Source organism: Carlito syrichta, unplaced genomic scaffold, assembly GCF_000164805.1.
Source record: "Carlito syrichta isolate Samal-C Ts95f unplaced genomic scaffold, Tarsius_syrichta-2.0.1 Scaffold74866, whole genome shotgun sequence".
Lineage (NCBI taxonomy): Eukaryota > Metazoa > Chordata > Mammalia > Primates > Tarsiidae > Carlito > Carlito syrichta.
In genome coordinates this window covers 1-4,711 of record NW_007018962.1, presented here as the reverse complement: position 1 = coordinate 4,711, position 4,711 = coordinate 1, and the positions used below count along the sequence as shown (strand labels likewise).

General features: G+C 34.1%; 1 pseudogene across 1 annotated transcript; it reads right to left on the bottom strand.

Annotated features, from left to right (window-relative positions):
• Positions 1-606: 606 nt before the first annotated feature.
• LOC110595217 lies at positions 607-1,024 on the bottom strand (annotated as a pseudogene). Its single transcript, XR_002481670.1, has one exon. The product of XR_002481670.1 is annotated as an ATPase inhibitor, mitochondrial pseudogene (transcript).
• Positions 1,025-4,711: the final 3,687 nt, after the last annotated feature.

Below are 4,711 nucleotides of genomic sequence, written 5' to 3'. Positions count from 1 at the left end.
TCATTGTCAATGGTCATTTGGAAATCCTTCCAATATATAATATGATACCTTATTTAGCTAATCACTGTATTGAACATTTGGATTGTTTCCAATTTGTTACCATATTAATAATGCCTCAGGGCCAGACGCAGTGGCAAGCCTGTAATCCCAGCACTTTGGGAGGCCAAGGCTGGAGGATTGCCTGAGTCCAGAGATTCGAGACCAGCCTGTGCAACTTGATGAGACCTCATTTCTACAATAAATTTAAAAAGTCTGGCATGATGGTATGCATCTATAGTTCCAGCTACTTGGAAGGCTGAGGTAGAAGGATCGCCTGAGCACAGCAAGTCAAGGCTGCGGTGGCTGCTAGCATGCCACTGCACTCCAGCCTGGGTGACAGAATGAGACTCTAACTCAAAAAAAAAAATGTTGATACATATTTCCAGATTGCTTTTCAATTCATGTTGCCACAAGCAATGAAATAGCATGCCAGTTTCCTTTTTCTATCTGTTCTGGGTATTTAAAAATGTTTTTTTGTTTAGTTAATAATAGATGAAGAATAACTTATTGTTTTAGTTTGCATTTTTAGTTATAGGCTAGATATTTTTCTCATGTTTATTACTTGTATTTTTTTCACTGTTGACAATTTATTATAATGTTAGTAGCACACAGACAGATATTAATTAAAGCAGAACTATGTCTACATAGAAGTGGACAATTATATGTGCCATTCTAGAAGGAACTGTGTGCACTTAATCATCATGTTTTAGTGTTTTGATCTTCTGCTTATGCTGCTCAATTTCTTTCTGCAGATGCTCGATCTCCTTCTTATGATGACCGATCTCATCTTCATGGTGTTTTTTCAAAGCTGCCAGTTGTTCTCTAGTTTACACTTAGAAATATCGTTCCTCTTCAGCCTGTTCTGGATCGAGTCTGAGCTCCTGTCGATATTTTTGGACTGATCTGAGCTGAAGCCTCGGGTTTGCCTGGCCCTCATGCCCCACATGCCAAGCCAAGTCTGTGCCACCAGCGCCGAAACTGCCATGGCTACTAGAGGCGCACCCTCACGGTTCCTACAGCTTCTCTCTATTACTTGCATTTTATCACATGTATATTACAGTACTCTTTCTAAGACTATCATGGTGCGTCTAAGCTGAGAGGATAAGCAAAATTAATGTGGTAGATAATGCATGAATATATGAGAGGGATTCAATAAAAATAATGGAGTTATTTTTTGGAGGGCAGGCTCCTTGTAGCACAGACTTCCTCCTCTGGTAAGTGTTTTAGGAACCCATTGGCATCAGTGTTCCAGCTATTGTTGTGAGAGGCTGTGTTTGACTTCGGTACATGTATGTATGTATGCATTTATTTATTTATTTTTGTGGAAATTCTTTCAACTCATTTGCCCTTTTCATGATGGGCAGTTTATAAGCACACCTACCCACACTGTGCTGAGTGTTCAGCAGTTTTTGACCAAAAGCGGCATGAACCTCTCCCATACCTCACCTCCCTATTCACATGATCTCACCCCTGGTGACTTTTTTTGTTTCCCTGGATGGAAAAATCCTCAAAGGGAAACATTTTGCAGATATGGAAGAGGTGAAACAAAAAATGGCAGAAGCATTAAGAGGTATCAAAATTGAGGAGTTCAAAAATTATTGTGAGCAGTGGGAAAAGTATCTCAATAGGTGTATGGCATCAGATAGAGCGCACTTTGAAGGTGACTGAAGCCTAAATATGTAAGAATAAGCCAATTTTTTAATAAATAAATTCAGAGTTTTTTTGGTCCCCCTCATACTATGTAAAAATTCATTTGTAAACATTTCTCTTAACTATAATCAATCAATGACTCTGCATTTCCCACTGCGATTATATCAATTGATATTAGATTCAGTTGCAAGTTGTAGAAAATCCAAAGTAAAAGAGCCATAAGAGAAGTTGGTTTCTTCTCCAGGAAGTGGTCCAGGACTGTTTTAACACTTCCCAGTGCAAAGGACCCTGACTTCTCCCATATAATTTTACTCTGTGTGGCCTCTTTATTATGAACCAAGATAGGAGCATCTTTGTTCAGACAGCAGGATAGATGGAGGGATAAAGAAAAGAGGCAAATAATATGTGCAGCTTGTTTCTTAAGAATGTTTTCTAGAAGTTGCCATGAGATATTTTCACTGACAACCCATTGGCCAGAATTTAGTTATATGGACACAGATGCTGCAAGGAAAACTGGGAATGAACCTCATTCTGAGTAATATAGTGCCTCAATAAAAATTCTATTGCTCACAATAAAGACAGATTTTGAGGAACTACTATTAATTTCTGCCACAATAAAGCAATACAGTTCAAATAATTTACAAATTACAGATCTTCATCGTTAAGTGTATTACAAATCTCATCAACTTCTAACCAGAGCTTCTAGCAGATGCTATAGTGACCTGTTAACAACACCAACACCACCACCAACAACAAAAACCAGGTTAGACTCTTTTGCAGATGTATTATTCTTGTCTAAATAACCTGCCACAGCTAGACCATGCTTATTCCTCTGAACATGTGCACACATTAGCTACAGAGTCAGGCTACAGATGATGGGCCAAATCCTACATCCCACAGATCTGGTCACTGTCTATTTTAACTTTTTAATTCACATTTATTAAGCATCTACTATGTAGCAGACTAAGAGATAATTAGCAGGAAGGAAAAATAAAGGATGTGACTAAATTGGCAAATAGAATAATGAGCTTTTAATTAAATATGGCATTGCTTATAGCAACAGAGATTTGAAAACCACCCAAATGGGTGGTTAAAGCATAAAATACAGTTAAAGCATAAGATAGCCCAAACGGTTTTCAAAATAGTAAAAATAAATAAATAAACATTTTGTTATAAAACAAAACAAGCAAAAATATTATAGATAAGGGCATTCACAGTTATTATGTATTCTTATCTCATGCGTATTGTGACAGCACAGAGGGTCTTACATTTTTCTTTACAATATTCAGCAAACATTAGGCATTCAGTAAAGACTACTAAATAATAAATTCAAGTGAACTCCTTCAAAAACAGCTGTTGCACCATCACCACTCTCACATGCTGCCTTCCTAAGGTGAATCTGTCAGTGTGACAAACTCCTCTAGATTTTTAAGTTTAGCATAAAAAAGAAGTGACACTTTTATTGCCGTAGATATGTATTAGTATATGCTTTTTTAATTAAGTTTGTTCTTATTTGGATTTACCCTGTAATCCTATTACTTCTCATAATGTAATGTAAAATTTTAGATGTCTTATGTAGTACCCATCCTGTCTCTTCACAGAAAATATATTGCTTGGTTACAGGAAAAAAATATCTCAGTAGTAATGATTGTAGAAAATCGGACAATATTTTGAATATTATTCTATGTATTACTATACAAAATTAGTGAAAAGGGATAAATAAAAGGTCTTTTTTTCTGAAAGGCAAATGGAAGTAATTGAAACGACCCTATGGGATTATTAGTTTTGGTGAACTGTGATGTCCCTAAAAGCCCCCAGGTGGCATTATAGCCTTGTTTTTCCTAAGTCATTTGTTTTCATGTGGCACAGATCAGAATCGACCTTAACAAGAAATTCCCCTTATTCCATGGTAAATGTGAATATGAAACATTCATTTTCTTAATTTGTTTATTTCTTCATTTTGAGTGAGTTCTCTTAAGTACCTATGAATTTGAAATGTGTTTTGATTAAAATAAGGTAAAGCACTTTCCAAATTAAATAGCTCATTAACCAAAATTACCCAGAAATTTCAAGGATACTATTGTCTTTAAAAATCCAATAATATATTTTTAGATGAATACATATGCTAGTATAAATTTAATTCCAGATGAATAATCTCATTGAGAAGTAGAGATTTATTTGCAATATTATTAATTTTCTCTGTGACTGCTGAAAAATTGCTAATTTTCGAAGACTCAGTTTCTCTGACTCTCAAAGGAAGAACACTTCATCTATTAAACTGAAAAAAGTACTGTTGAGATCTTTAGCTAAATACTCGGAGTAGGTATGAAAAGCATACTTTTCCGCTCATATCAAATAATAGAATTTATGTATTCAATAATACAATTTTAGGTACTTAAGTGATATAACTTAATAGTGAATTACTGTAATGACTACTAAAAGGAAAATCATTGCTTATTATAGTATGCTGCCTGGTTATTTATATTCAGTAAAATAAACTTGTTTAAATTGCTGTCCTATGTACTTGCAAATATATTGAATTTTTTATACCTAAACCTACTGTAAGTTATAGAAAGTATATAATACCAAACTTACCAAACTGTGCTCGTAGTCAGTTAAACTATATGATTTTCTAAGGACATTCATTTTTGTATTCACTTTATTTACTAAATAATCAACATGGTAATTAAATTGAAAGTTCAGGTTGCAATTTAACTCCAAGAATTTAGTCTTAGTCTTTATTCTTTCCAAATTTAATCTACCCACTGTTCTATCAAATTATCTCTAACATAATGTACTAAGAGATTTGAACAGAATTATATTTATTGAGAAGTAATTATTTAAGATTCAACTTTAAAATAGCTTCTTGTGAAGACTTGTACCAGGTTTTAATTTTTTATTCTAAAACAATATTGATAGAAACAACCTGGTTTGCATTTAAATTGGGTAATTAAAAAGATTGTTAAATCTTATATTTTTCATCTTTAGTAAATGAGTTTATGTTTTTGTTAAATGTGAAGTC